The sequence below is a fragment of the Euprymna scolopes genome, chromosome 29, assembly GCF_053919585.1.
Source record: "Euprymna scolopes isolate OS-2025 chromosome 29, ASM5391958v1, whole genome shotgun sequence".
NCBI lineage: Eukaryota > Metazoa > Mollusca > Cephalopoda > Sepiida > Sepiolidae > Euprymna > Euprymna scolopes.
The window spans coordinates 66,580,830-66,597,337 of NC_136510.1; the positions used below are offsets into that span (position 1 = coordinate 66,580,830).

At 33.8% G+C, this 16,508-nt stretch overlaps 1 protein-coding gene across 1 annotated transcript in view; it reads left to right on the forward strand.

Annotated features, from left to right (window-relative positions):
* LOC145252680 (ketimine reductase mu-crystallin-like) overlaps positions 1–5,744 on the forward strand; it is a 34,764-nt gene extending 29,020 nt beyond the window's left edge. Inside the window, exon 9 of the mRNA XM_080112501.1 lies at positions 5,117–5,744. The gene's annotated coding sequence lies outside the window, so the exon portion shown is untranslated. The remainder of the gene's footprint in view (positions 1–5,116) is intronic.
* The last annotated feature ends 10,764 nt before the right edge of the window (positions 5,745–16,508 follow it).

Genomic DNA, 16,508 nt, shown 5'->3' on the forward strand with positions numbered 1-16,508 from the left:
TATCATAGACCCTTTTATTATTACCTCCCTTTTACGTTGTAATCCCATAATGCCTTTTTTCACTCACCACTTCCTCTTCCTGTCTCAAATAAAATATACTTCTCTTTATACCCGTCACACACGTGTTCATTAGGGTAGGTCGATTTGCAACTTTTTCAGAAAATCAACATGGCACTGGTGATGATAGTTAGGATTTGATGTGATAAGAACATATACCAAAAATTAGATTCTCATCTTGAACAGAAAATTGAGCATTTAATTTTAAAAATCATGTAGAAAAATGCTGAAAAATCCTTCATTTTCATAGCATTTTTCACAACACTGACTTTGAAATTTCACTATTTTTATAAAATATTCAATTAAAATTGATATATTTATATGAAATACATTGAAAGAAAATAAATACATGAATTATAATGAATCACAACTCGCAAAATATCTAAACTTTTACTGCATTGATTAAATAAAAATTGTAAAAAAGCTGATTAGCAACTAAGTCTTTTAAATTTCACAATTCAAAAAGATATGTGGAGATGTATTACAAAATATAACTACTTGATACAAGTTACAGAACCATGTATTTTAATTTTTTATTAGAGGCAATAATATAAACTTATAATAGAACTAAATTGTTCTGTATAATTTCCTTTTGAGGAAAATGAAAGTCTAATTTGCTGGCACAATGACTTTGTATTATGTGTCTATGTCTTGCTTCCTACCCATATACAACTTTTTGAGAAAAATCAATCAAATTTGACCAGTATGTGGCTGCAAAATTGATAGCAGTAATATTTTTCATTTTCTTTTTTTTTTTTTTTTTTTTTAGTTGTTCAGTATTTCTGGAAAAAACACACACATACAAAAAAAAAAAAAACAATTATTTGAAAACACTTATTTTTTATATTTTTGCGATGTAATATGAATAAAACTAACTATTATTTGGGTAAATTAAGAAAACTAATAAAATTTAATGGATAAATATTTATTTACCTAATGGACAAAATCGTTTGAATGCCCTCTTCTCTCACATCCAATTCATTTGAGTTATCATCGATATTATATTTTCCAGAAGTAGTGCAAAAGCACTATATTTTGAACAGTTTAAAACATTAATTTGGATTTCAGTTAACTGTTTTGTTCTGAATCATTAAAAATATACTGTTGTTGGTTAAAAAAAAATATCGGTTTTGATCTCAAACCAACTAACTGCATACACTTGAATGATAAATTTGACCAAAATGTTTAATTTATCAGTGTTTGAGGATAGACAACTCTAATCCATAAGCATTAATCTTGTGGCTTATGTTAGCAATCTTCCTTGATTCAAGGGCCCAATTTTCTAAGTTAACTTCTCCACAAGAAATGCCAACAGCATACTCAAAAAGTAGCCTCTGGTCTTCACACTTAAATTATTTGTTTCTTCTGCTGTCAGATAATGATGATCAGGAGGGACACTAATTTTTTAGAATTCTACTTGAGGCAAATCTTCACAATTATTGATACAAAGTTTCCCCAAAGGACCAGTAAATGTTATTATGCTTTTTGTTGTTCCATCAATTAATTTAAAAATTGCTGTAAATGGCAGTTCTTCTAGTGGAACCTGAAAATTGGAAAATTTGCATGTTTAATAATAGAGCCAGATTACATAATAAATACCAATATATTATTTTATTTTCCACACAAAAAAAAAAAAAAAAGGAACATAATTGCAGGTGAATCTATAGAATTAATTATACCTCCTTAATAGGAGGACAAGTGCAGATTATGTGCCTTGTTTGACAATTTTCTGTCTTGCACTTTACTGCAAAGTCATCATATCTCAAGACAGAAAGTTTACAGCTACAAGAAGATATATCAAACAGTCTGTCTAGCTGTTCCTTCATTCTTTTCACTTTGATTGCTGCAAGAGATTTCCTGTCAATCTGTTTGGCCCTCTTATAGCAAAATATATTGACCTTCTCTCCTATATAATGTTACCTTAACAAGTGCAATTGTGGATTGACTGCTTGCTGAATAATAATTATTTCCTTGGCAATTAACTTAGAAATCTCACTATTTTTTAAGTGGGGATAACTGTTTTCGAGGAAATAACTAAACTGGATGACTTGTTGTGAAGTTGGGGTGCTGTTTCATCCAAATGACAAAGTGGACCAGCAAATTTTGTGAACCACGGGTTAAAACTGAATGTTGTGCTTTTACTGACATTCTAATCTGAAAAGTAAAATAAATAAATGGATAATAACTGAAGGAAACTGTATTAGGCTATTTTCCAGTTTCATACGTAAAAAAGTAAGTGCTAAGAAATAATGAAAAACTTTGTAGAGTTGCATTAAATGTATTGAAGAGAGAGGACCAAACCAAATCAGAGGCATAGTAGTGTTTAGTTTAGACATTTTTAGCAGATGTTAGCTCCTCTTTCGATAACATGAATTTACCAATAATGAGATTCGTTCTTGCTGTAGCTGTGCCATTTTAAACGAGTGTTTAGAGTTTGAAAAATCAGTGCTTGTGCATCTGTTAATATGCTATTTTTAATAGTATTTTCAAATTAAATTTAATTTTTATGAAATTTTTGTTTATTAAATTTTTAGGTAAAAGTACAGAATAGTTACAATACAACCTCCTTCACATATTAAGAATGGCTTTCTAAATAGCAAAGTTATTTTAGCACAATAACATAGATGCACAAATAACGAAAAACCTTTAAAGGAGTTTCCTTATTTACTCGTATTAATCTTTGTGGGTTATCTGATTTTAAAACTATAATTTTAGAAGAAAAACACTGCTTAAAAATAATTACTCCCTAAAAATAAAAGAAATTAAAATTTGACACAAATTTTCTGCAAAGTATTTTTTTAATAAGTAGAAAAACTTGAAAATTTACGTGGTTATGTTTCGTAAAGAATGTGTAGAATAAAATTGTATGGAATATATATTTTTTGTTTGTTTTAATATAAAACTGAAGTATTACCATATTTTAATAAAAATTTCAAATAGAATTTGATGTGAAATATTAGGTTGGTGCAAAAATGTTTTTGACGTTCATTTGAACGTCAAAAAATGCCATTATTTTTTCACCAACGTAATAGAAAAACAAATTGAAAAAGATAAAACAAATATGTTTAAATTCACTGCAGACACTTGAAATATTATAATATATATTTTAAACAAGTCTTTTTCGTTTTTCCTTTCGAAATAATTAAGCCTAAATCGTAATGTTTTCAAATCAAATAATAAACAAACGTTAATTTTCAATATCAATAACGAGCGTGTTTTGCGACGGTGAAATCTAAAATGTTTCCACCCCAAAAAAGTTCCTGAAATGAAAAAGCAATCTTTGGTCGCTATTATTTAAAAAACATAATTTTGCCTTTACAGTTAATATTTATTTTATTAATTCATTATCCTCACTCATTTTATTTAAAAATTTAGTTTCAAACATATTCTAAATAATGATTCCATTTTCTTAACAGTATGGATTGTTTTGATGACGGGACGAAAAACTTTTAATCGCTTCAATTTTTCAACTTTTTGATTTTGAGAAAAATATTTTGTGTAGGTCTTTTCTATGTCAAACCCCAACTATCATCACCATTGCCTCACCGGGGTTCCAAAATCGACCTGCCCTAGTGTCTGTGTCCTCTTTCAAATCTTGTTCCAGTTCCTTTTCTCTTTTCACTGAAATGCAACTCACAACACTAAGACAGAATTCAATGAGACATCTTAATTTCATATCATGGTGGCAATGGTATTTTGCATATTATAATAATCATTATTAGAAATCCTGTGAAACAAGCAAGTTCAACTTGATAGCCCTATTTTGTTCGTATATTTTTTTCATTAGGGAATGTTGGGCCAGTAACATTTATTTACACCAAATTCTTAAGGTTATATGAATTCATTAAAATATATTCATGTTGTGTTTGTGCTCTTATGTTTATTAGTATTAAAAAAAGCTAAGTTTAAAGATTATAACTTTATTTCATAAAAAAAAAACAATGATTCGATTATATAAATATAAAAAGAACAGTTTTAATATTTATGTACGACTAAATTAGTCATGATGTGGTCATGCCTTATGTACGACTAAATGTAGGCTGATTAAAATGTATGATCAACTCTTGCTGATTCAGACAACTTAATTAGCAGGAGTTGATCATACTGCTTGTGTTTTTTGGGGGGGTGGGGTACTAATAATTAATTGTAATTGTCATTTCTATTAAAAAAAGTAAAAGTAAACAAATATTTTTCTTCAAACTTTAAGGGGCAGTTTTTTTTTATTTTTAAGTCTGATTGAGATTTTTTTATTATAAAAGTATTAAGATATTGAAAAAATTAGATTCTCAGTTTCCTATAATTTTAATAGCTGAATACCGTGATTAAATCACAAGATTTTTTAGAAAACTTTAAAAGGGAACAGCTAACTCTTAATCACCTGAGGTGCCCCTATCAGTAAATACTGACAGGGTAGCCCAGGCATTTTTGGTAGACCAGAATGTTCTTTCTTTTTACTTTCGACTCATATTTTTTTAATATTTTCCCTTAGTCTAAAGAAAATCTGTTTAATTTTTTTACAAAGATTAACAAAAAAAACATCATGCCAGTCCAACTAAATTAAAATCGATTGCTTCTTGTTTTTGACACAAAATCCAAGAAAACTGAATCTAATTTTATTTTATGTAGATTTATTATTGTATTTAGTTTATTTCATTGTACTTTTCTTTTTAATTTTTTCAGATTTAAAAAAAATTGAAAATTTATTTTTTAGATTTTGCCAAACATAAATTAATTAGAAAGAGAATAGTTATTTACTTACCTCCCCACCAGGTTAAAGTTATACACAGGGTCAGTTCTAAATGTGAGGAAAATCCAGTTCTCACGAAAGTGGCACACTGGATTGGAAAAAAAAATAATTGCCTCGGTTTTTAATGATTTCTATATATATAAATACATGTATTTCTATTTACTTTACTTACAAAGATTTTCTACTGTTATGTACATTTGTTAGGGTGTTAAAAAATTCAAATTGTAAAGACAAAGATCACTTGTCCATTATTGTATTTTTTTTAAGAAAATTCTTTTTAATTGAGTTTATTTTTTGTAAATATCTTTTTAGGTATGGACCTATGATATTTTGCACTGATGGACTCAGGAGATTTTCTCAGACGAAATTACTTGAATAGCAAATCATCATTATTATCATCATCAGCAGAAATTAATGGTACATTAATCGTGACTAATTTAGTCATGCATAAACAGTAAAACCCTGAAAAGTGTAAACATTCTAAATTTCTAGGATACAAATGAATACTGCAAGTGAGATTTAGCTCAATGATTAGGACTTAAAAACTAACAGAGCCCATATATAATGAAATACAAAATTTATGATAAAGTCAACATTTTATAATCATGCTGCAAAAATATTTCTCCTGATTTTAGAGAGTTCCACTGGTGTTTTCTAGTCCAAACTGCATTTAATCACAGCTATTTTTGAAAATCATTGGATGAATATTTTGCAATATAAAAATGTTTTCCTTGTTGTTTCTCCAGCTATAAGTATTGAAAAGTTGAAAATTATTTTTTTACAGAAGAAATTAACCATCTTTTATCTAAATATGATATTTGATAGAACTATTTTTATAAACTTGCAGTTCTTTGTAAATCTGTATTTTGTATGTATAATAAATATATATTTTATACCCTGCCATAAAACATAAATAAACTTTTTTTATTTTGTTGGTTAATTTTGTTTTATGTGTTATGATCATTTAAAAATTCCATCATTAGTTTTGCCAACAACGAATTGATGAAGAATTTTTTGTGCTGAAAATGAAAATATGAAGAATAAAAGTTTATGAAATGCATGTATTATCTCTTGATCTTAATCTTCTGCATTCTACTCAGTTATATGAAAGTAAAGTCATGTTTTTGAATCAATATCGTAAAAAATGAATAGATAATTATCATATTAATAATAAGGTTTGGAATTATAAACCGTTAATCATAAATAAAATATGAAACTTAGATTTTACTAGAAATAATATATTATAATAAAGTCATATTCCTGTCAGTTTTTTCAGTTTGATTAATATGTACAATAGGTACACTGTTTCATAAATTAATTTTTATACCAAAAATGGACGTTCACACACTTTCATTCCATCATGATTTCTATATATACTGTTTTGTCAAATGAAATCTACATTCAAAAAGTAACCTTATTTGCATATTACATTTAAGAAAATCTATTTTAATAATTAGCTCCATGTTATTAATTGTTTATTGTAATAGAATTGTTTTGGTTGTTCTATTTAGAAATATTATTTAAAGTTGATTTATTTGATTTACTTTCAATTTAATTATATTTAATCTATTTTCAATTATTATTAGCCGACACCAGTTGCCTTTAAAAATGTAAGTCTATTTATTGTTTAATCTTCATAGGCGAAAATGGATGTGTTTATGCTTCCATAAATCCAACATATGGTCCACTAAATCATAACAAGTTAGGATATTCGGTGTATCTTAAATAGTATGTGACTAACCACCAATATAATTTAACCTGGCAATGCTGGGTACATACAGCTAGTAATTGCATAAATTTGAAATTACCTTTTTTTGTTTGTTTTTATGGTCAGATCATATCCACTCAAGGATGGATGTTTCCTTTTTTTTTTCATTTTCACCCCAAACAAGGCACATTGCCACTTTAGTGTAGGGGGCTACTATCAGGGGCAGCAACTACTGGGGCACTATGTAGGGATTTGGGCAGCAAGATGTCGGTTCACGTTACACTTGAACTTCTGCATGTCAGTACAGTTGGGGAAGCAGGAACCTGGAATAGAATTCCAGAGTTTAGCGGTTCTGGGGAAGAAACTACTGGAGTAAAAGGCTCTCTTGCATCTAGGGATCTCTACTGTGAAGGGGTGGGATTTAGCTGCTTGTCGGGTTTGTCGGGGGTATTTACGTCATGGGAGCACAAGTGTGTGTAGTTCGTCAGAGCATTCACCATTAAAATACTTGTAGAACAGGCAGAGGGATGCAACATTTCGTCGATGGGACAGAGACTGAAGCTTAGATGCCAGTTCAGGGCCTATCAGATTGGCGACTCTCTTTTGAACCTTGTCTAGGAGCGAGAGACTAGCAGCAAATGCCCCAGCCCAAATGTGACAGCAATACTCCATACATGGGCGAATGGTGGCCATATAGAGGTACAGGATACTTTCAGGTGTTAGTAGTTTTCTAGCACAGTAGAGAGAACCTACCTTCTTCGCAGCGGCCCTGGCAATGTTTTCAATGTAATTGTTCCAACTCATGTTTCCTGTGAACGTTAGGCCAAGCAATTTGAAAGATGTGCTCTCAGATAGGGAGTCACTGGCCATTGCTATTGGTGGCAGAGAAGGTTTCTTGTAATTATTGAAGGAAACCAGTTTAGTCTTGGCAGCATTGAATGTGACCATCCATTTTTGTCCCCATTCTACTACAGATCGGAGGTCATCCTCTAGTGTTTTTGCCATTTTTTTAGTTATGTGTTCATTTGTTTTCCTGTCATGCCTGTTTTGAGTGTGGTGTCATCAGCTTATATACCCATCTCAGAGGTAGTTTTGTCGGGGAGGTCATTAATAAATATTAGGAACAATAGAGGTCCAAGGATAGACTCCTGAGGCACTCCCGCATTTATATCATATTGTTTAGATGTACAACCGTCGAGGACAACCTGGATTTTTCTCTTATCTAAGAAGGATTTAATTATGTTAAGTATTCTACCAGTGATACCGTATGATTTAATTTTCCTGAGGAGACCCTCATGCCATACCCTGTCAAAAGCCTTAGATATATCTAGAGCTACCGCTCTGCCTTCCCCCGCTTTGTCCAATGAATGGTATATACGTTCAGAGACTACAGTGAGGATATCTGCGGTGGAACGGGCTTGTCTAAATCCATATTGCTTGTCAGTCAGAAGTTTAGCATCTGTAAGGTGACGGACTAGAGCATGGTTAATTATGGTCTCAAATATTTTGGCGAAAAGTGGGAGGAGGCTAATGGGGCGATAATTTCATGGATCAGTTCTTTCGCCAGAATTCTTGAATACTGGTACAACAGAAGCAGTTTTCCAACAGCCAGGAAAGCATGATTCATTAAGGCCTTTGTTGTAGAGTTTGGAGAGAACTGGAGCTACTTCAGCTGAGCACTTTTTAATAGCTCAGCTGGGATGAGATCAGGTCCACATGCTTTTGAGTTGTCAAGGTTTTTTATGATAGCATGCACCTGAGCAGGGGTGATTTTTAGATCGTCTAACGTGGCGTCTGTCTGCAAAGGAAAGTCAGGCAGGGGGTGGTTGGAAGGGTCCAGTGTGGAGTTGGAGGCAAACCGGCTGGCAAGCATATTAGCCTTGTCGGTTGCTGAGCCTTGTGATTGTTGGTTAGTGGGGGAATTGTTGATTGCCCATTATTTACTACACTGCTGTAGATTTTCCAGAAGTCACGATTTCCTAATTTTTGTGCTTCGATGCGTTTTTTAGTGGTTTCAGTAAATTCTCTCTTAGCTGTCGCTATTTCCTTCTTAACGTTACTTCTAGCTTCTATATACTTCTGTCTGTTTGAACTGGACTTATGTCGGTTAAATCTGCGGTATGCATGCTGCCTTTTCCTTTGTGCATATTATAGTTTTATTAGCTGATACTCTTAAATTGGCTGGAGACAAAGTGACAAGGACTCTGCACCAATCTCAATGTTGTTCCCACCACATTAAAGAGAGAATTGCTGTGTGCTTAACCTTTTATAAACTCAGTAATATGGTCAACTCACTTGAGTGATGGTGTTTGATTAGATAAGCCAGAAAGGAAGTTGACAGCTATAACCAATCAGTAATGATATTATAAAGCAAACATATTCAAAATCTTAAGCTACAAGTATATCTGCTGCTGCTACAGATACCTCCCTGTTTGGATTGGATTTTGGTAGAAAATAAAAAAAAGTTTTTCCAAATAAAAGAACAATTCTTTTGTGTGAGTGTATGTCCTTTGGTGACGGTAAGTTTGTATATCAGAATTAGTATTTTGTTGGTTGACCAAAATTTGAAGCGGCAAGGATTTTCAATTTGTCTGTCTGTGAGAGCAGTTTTGTAAAAATCTGCTTTAATTTCAACACGAGGCTTGTTGCTATGATCGTGTTCAAATTTGCTTTTGTAGAGTTGTTGTATACAATTTCTTTAAATTTGAACTCTTCCAGTGGAATTTGAAGTCATTAAGTTGCCGTTCCTCGTTGAGTGTCGGTGACAAATTGTTTGTTGACAATGTTACTTCAGGAATAATTCTGGTGAGGTTTTTGTGTGAAAAATAAATGTTTCTAGTTACCTTTCCATGAAAGTTATATGGAATGGCTTGTCACAGTTATTTATGTTTTCTGTGGAAAAAAATAATTGTTGCTTTTCAGGAAAAAAAATTTTTTTAATGTCGGTCAGTTGACAAGGGAGATGCTTCTTGTCACGGAATATGCATGCTATATGCGTTTCATATTATTTTTAAATATTCTTAGGGGGAAGGTTGTAACAGAAAAAGGCAGCTTGAAAACAGTGAAAGTCCAGATATTAAACTATTTTCGTACACGAAAATGCATTTTTTAAAGCTAATTTTTGATTCTTATCAATATTTGGAGCTGTTGTTTTTTCAGTTAAAAAACGTCCGGTGAAAGAAAAGATGTACTTTCTTTGTTTCATTTATTTTAGCAAAACGTATCCGGTTAAGCGTGTTTCATAATTTTCAGTGAAAATGTGTTCAGTTTAAAATGTTTTTCGGCTTATTTTTGTGTGTAAAAAATGTCCATTTGAAAATGTTTTTGCTTTTCTGAAAAAAAGTGTGTTTGGCTGTTGAAAAGTGTTTCTTTCTTTTAGTGACAAGTATTTGTTTAAAATGTACTGCTTTTTGGTTTTTATTTTTTGTACTTTATGAAAGGAAAAATATTATGGCAATATGAAGTGTTAACCGTACTAAAAGTTTTCTTTTTTTTAAGGGCATGAAGAAAAATAAAGATATTCACAAAGCTGTCAAAGGTTGCATATTCCGGAATCATTAAATGTGGAATAAGTGACGACAAACGTCCGTCAGAAGGTTGCATGTTTGTATCACATCAGAAGTCTCAAAAATGTAAAAATGAATGACAAGTGTCTCTTCCTAACTTTATTGATTATCTTTGACTTTTATGAAAAGAGTTAGTATTGGGAAGAGTTCCTGTGTAGAGACGTTGATAAAAGATTAGACAGACCTGTTGAAAGAGATAGTTCATTGATATGTGTGGAAGTTAATAGAAATGTGTCTCAATGCACCGAGAGGGACAAAAGATTAGAGAGTCTGGTACAAGAAGGAGAGTTCATATATGTGTGGTTGAAGTTATCGTTTGGTGATAGCCATAATGGATTCTTTGTCTTCTCATCTTAGTCAGACCCCGGGGCCCAAAGGCCCAGGTGGGTTGTGTGGTATCTCATGAGAGTAGTCAGAGATTGGTCCATGTCCACTTTAGCACAGAAAGTCAGAAGTTAAATGAGCAAGTATGCCCATGGAAACCTAATACTTTTATAGCTGGGGTTTGGTGCCAGTTTTCCAGATGAGCTATTACACTTTTTGTGAGCTCATAATGTGCATAGCCTGCATTGTATGACATTCGATTGCACTCTTTTCCTACACACATCACATTTTCACTGAACTCTTTTAACCTTTTTAGTTATGGGCCATTGACCATTACTTTGACTTTGAAAGAGTCTTCTGGCTTCCATGTCACTTTTCCCCATTTACAATCTTTCAAATCATTCATCCAATATATCTGCCAAGTCATTTATATGCAACAATGGGCATCCTGTCTGGAAAGGGGCTCAACAATATTGATGAAATAGGAGGAGGCTGAAGACTGAGCCATAATGAATGCTGACTTTTGCACTAAAATCATTATCTACTTGTCCACTCTTCCTAGCATTGGTGGATATATATTGAACTAGTTGGATAAACTATTACTCTACATTGAGTTTCTACTTTTCCCACCACAGTGCATCCATGGAAAATCTGTCATAAGCTTTCTCCAGATCCACACCAATATGTTTATCCTGCATCTGATGAAAGATAAATATGATATCAGTCATGCCTTTTCCAAGCATGATACCAAATTGCATTTCATTGATGCAAACTTTTTCTGTACTGATGCTGCCTGCCACTCTTTCGATAACTTTTACCACTGCGCCATGGGTCCTTGCACAAGGGCCCATGGCGCAGTGGTTAGAGTACTGGGAAAAATCAATTATAAAAGTGATATTCTCCAGAAGATTGAAGGTTCAATCATCAGTGTGGGCGACTGAAATATACATTTGCAAATTACTTAGGACCTCTATCCAGTCGGAATGGCTGATGGAATAAGAAAACGCTACCCCCATGAAGTAAATAAAGGGTTCCGTTCGAAATTTCGTCCAAGTTCCAGAGTTCAACAGAAACATTCCCGAGTTCGACAAGATATACCTGAAGAAGGTCAGAGGTTATATCGACCGAAACGTTGTGAAATTCACACTCAAGATGAGAACAGTAGACTGATGAATAATAATACATACAACCAATCCTCATCTAAAAAATTCAGAAACGTAATGTCCAGTATAGTCAATCTCAGTGTGTCAAATAGGTTTAACAAGATTCACTCGGTGTTTTGGAAGATTGGTAACCTTAGGATATTTGAATTCAAGGCTATTAAATTTTTGACACAAAATGCACCTGGATATCACTTTTTTGATGGCTTGTCTAGCCCTGGGTATCCTAAATCTAGAAAGGCTGATTTTATTTAAGGTTGACTGAATTCCCAGATGTTTACATCTTTTATGATATTCTATGATAATAAGTTCAGTTAAATCATGATCCTTAGCTAATAAAACAGGATTGATAACTTCATAATTATAAGTAGTGATTTTACCTATTCTAGCCCTGATTATTCCCCTTTCATCTATGAATAAATTAAAAATTTTTACTAATTCAGGTAATTCTTTACCTTGAGGAGATTGCGGGTAAGCAAGTTCTGTAGGAAAGCTTTGTTGCTGCATTTTAGCACAACTACTAGGATCTAGATCTACATGTTTTATTTTATTTCGGACCTTAAATATGTTAGTAGTAACATTGATCAATTTATTGAAATCTGAGTATTTGTTAAAGGGTATCAGTGGTTGAGGTTCAACATTAGCTACAGTGTAATTTAGTGATGTAGATTGTACAATAGATTTATTTTTTTAACTTAGGCACTGAAGTTCACTTGATGGCCATTCTACGGGATTTTTGCTGGGTCAATCAGGTCCCAAAGTCCATCAGCTTAGAGTCTGTTGAAATTTTTCAAAGGTTGTGAGCAAGTCGACAGGGTTCTGATCAGTAGAAACATATCTGAATTTTACAAATATACAATTTTTTTCCTTTCAGTTCCTCTATCATTTGTTGGGTGTCCTTTAATCTATTTCTCACAAATTGATTCTTAGCTTTAATGTTGTCAGACAAAAGCCATGACAACACAACTTGTGCATCTATTGATATTACTACATCTCCAATCTTGATTCGGGAGTAAGCTTTCGACAAGGGCCGTAAGCACTTAATAGCTAAAGACACAGCCAACAATTCAAGTGTGGGTAAGCTTTTAGGCTTCATAAGAGCCACTTATGCTTTTGAAAATAACGGATGGAACTTGCTATACTGTATGCTATACACTGCAAACCCATAAGCCCCTTTTGAGACATCACAAAATATATAAAGATCAGCAAGGCCATCTTTGCTGATTACACATCTAGGAAATTGCAAAGAATCTAGATTGGTAAAATCATGCGATAAGTGTGATGTGCCCTTTCTGAGGTTAGCTTTGTTATCCAATTGTAATAATTAATTAAAAAAAAAAAAGAAAGAATTTCCTCAGGTTGCATGGAAAAACGCGAAGAGCTACATGCCAGCCAGTATTTAATTGACTTCCTCTATCAAAAAGAGCATTTTAAATGGGGGTAACAATTATCTGCTCTTCTTGACTTAAAGACGAACTATAGTGTGTGTGTGTTGTATAAAATAGATATCAGATGAATAGATAGATTTATTTAGCAATCGACTGTTCTATTTCTGTAAGAAATGGTAGGTCAAAGAAGTTTCAGCATATTTTTAACATGAAAAGATAATCAATTCAACATATATATATATATATATATATATATATATATATATATATATATATATATATATATATATATTCCTTTTTATTTTAATGAACAGAATCAAAAGAACGAATGGGTAATATATACAAATTTCAAAAGATGATAATATATATATAAAGTTCATAAGTCTTTCTTCTCTTTTTCCTTTTTCTTTCTCTTTTTTTTTTTTTTTTTTTTTTTGAGCTCCCAATAATGAAAAGAACAAGACAAATTCACAACAGACATAACTTGCAGAGTTGCTCCCCTTTATGTCGCTTGGAAGACAAATTTATAACAGAAATAATTTACAGGGTTGCGCCCCTTACATCAATATTCTCTTTTGTTTTATTTCTTTGTTTATATTTCTCCTTTTTCCCTTTTATTATTTTTCTTTTTTCTTTCGGACGATGTTCTTTTTTTTATCAAACTCTAGCGAGATTTCTGAGTTTTTGATATTTAATAGTTCTCTGACATTGGTTTATGACTGACAAATGAGAAGAGTAAAAGATAGACCGACTTTTAGTTTATGTTCGTTGACAACAAATGTTTTTCTTTTCATATTTCTCGTTGTGGTTTTTTTATCAGCAGAGTTGTATAGAAGTCTTTCCTTCTTGAAATTTTTTCTGCAACTAACTCGCATTTCAAATTCTTGACAGTTAACTTTCTTTGAAGGAAACGCTGATTACATTTTTCTGAATTTTAAATATATCAGCATTTTTTTTTTTTCGCTGTTGCTATCGTCGTCATGATGACAGATTGGTTTGCTTAATTGTTTTGATTCCTTCACGTCTCAAAATTTTAACCATTAAATTTATTTATTTTTGTTAATATGATATTGACTAGAATAAGTTAGTCACGCAAAAGCCAATCAGTCAATCTGAAAATAGAAAGGAGATGATGTATTCCTACATCTCCCCCTGGCACTAAAGTTCCTTTAAGCCAGGTTTATTGTACGGCTGTAAATTTTTCAATGCCCTCGGCATCTTGGGTCTGCCACCAGGTACATCAGCCGTGTTGGGGGCATTGCTGTCTGAGAGTGAGTTTGGTATTGATGTGTTTGTCAGACCAGTCAGAGGCAAGTGTTGTGGCAAAACATTGTTGTTCCTCATTGGATGCTGGCTTTTGTCATGAGTTATTGCAGTTGGTATAGGGATTAAGCATCTTTTCAAGAATCGTCTATTCTGCAAAGAAACTCTCCCGGAGTGGTGTATTCGGATTCGGTATTGTCGATGTGGTAGAACCTCGACGATAGTGCCTGCTTTGAGCCACTTGGCCTTCTTCTTGCGCTCTTGAACCCACAAGGGCAGCAAAGTTTTTACATTAGTATTGTATTGCTTTCTCAAGGCCTGATCACGGACAGCGAATTTCTTCTCATGTTGTTCAGCAGAAATTATCCAATTGCGATGGACCTGGTAATGTTGGGGGTTTGAAGGGATACTGTCCCGCAATTTTCGATGAAACAGAATCTGTGCAGAACTTAATCCTATCTCCGGTATAGATGTGTTTCCGTATTGAAGGATGGCACGAGCCGCTTTGTCATTATTAAGACTGCCGTTGATCGATATATTGTTGTGAATGATACGTTTTGCGGCCTTGACTGCCAATTCAGCTCGTCCATTTGACTGTGGGTATGCAGCAGATGATATTTTGTGTTGAACGCCCCATAGCAGCAAGAAATCATTAAAAGTAGCAGATTGGAATTGAGGTCCTCCATCAGTACTGAGTTCTTTTGCTGCACCATAGGCTATAAAAAGTTCTCTGAAAATCTTGATGAGATGAGCCGAATTCATTTCTGATTTTCTGCAATGGTAGATACACGGCCAGCAACTGAATCTGTCCACAACAACGAGGTAGTTGAAATCCCCGATTTCAAAGTAGTCGCTGCAAATTTTTTCGATCATAGAGGGACAGTGGTTCTGACGGTTGAGTAGGCGCATTTTCTGTGCAATTCTTGCAATAGTCACGGTGGTGCTGAATATTTTTGGTGATTCCTGGCCAATAAACAGAGGCTTTTGCACGATTCTGCATGGCACTGACCCCCTGATTTGCAGAATGAAGATTCGTCAAAACTCTGTTGCGAAGAGCGCAAGGAATAACGACACAGTCTTCAAAAAGAACAAGGTCATCTATGATAGACAATTTATCACGGATGTCCCAATATTCACGAAGGTGAGAAGGTTCAACTAATGTCCGTTTCCTGGGAAAACCCTGCTGAATAATGTCGATGAGATCTTTGTATTGTGGGTCATTTCGTACCAAAATGCTGACTTGTTCCACGGTGACATGTGGCAGGTTCTCAACAGCCATAACTGTCATAGACTTTGCCACGCTTTGCAAATGTGATGATGCGCTGATTTCTCGATTGGTAGGCTGTCCCATGAAAATTGATGACACTGTGGAATGTTCGGAAGGAAAACAAGAAAGTGCGCGATTCCATTTGCCAGGAGAATGTATCATATTGAATCTCGATGAGAGGGTCAATTCTTTTAATGATTGAAGTCGTGGGTTTAAGATGCTTGAAAGTTCCCTGTCCTTGAAGATTCCAAGTAATGGTTTGTGGTCAACACTTACTGTCAATTCCTTGTATCCCAGCGTAAACATTCTGGAGTGTGAGAGGCTCCGGGAAAGGGCCAATGCTTCATCTTCTATTGGGGCATAACGCGATTCTGCCGGTGTGGTAAAGCTTGATCCAGCAAAAAGCTATCCTCCAGCCGTCGTTACAGCAGACAGGAGACATTGTCTCGCATGTGCAGTATTTCTGCAATAATATGTATCCGATCCCAGTCTTGCTCCAATCTGATGTTTTTGTGAAACGTCAAATGAACGTACACCTTCTTTAACAAGTTGAATAATTTTGTACTTTTTTTTTTTTTTACACAGTGATCACCACTTATCAAGGCCCGGAAGCCACTCGGGGATAAGGGTTATTGCAAGTACATTACGTTAGTGTGGAGATTTGATGAAGTGTTTACTTAAGGGGGCGGTTCATTAGGAATTTGTTAACATTGGACTTGAAGACATCCAAGTTGTAGTCCGGAGGGAAGCAGGCAGACGGAACAGAGTTCCACAGGCGTGCAGTTCTAAGAAAGAAGCTTTGTTCATGGAATCCACGTTTTGATTTAGGCACAGATATAGAGTGGGGGAAATTTTTCACAGTGGATTCAGCTAGACAGGTGTTTTTCGTGAAAAATTGGCGAGGGGGGACCAGGGATGGTGTTCAGACGAGCACCTGCCATGAAAATAACGATAAAACAAGGATAGGCTCGCAACGTCTCTTCTGTGGGAGAGGGGTTACAGGGTAGAGAAAAGGGCATCCCCGACTA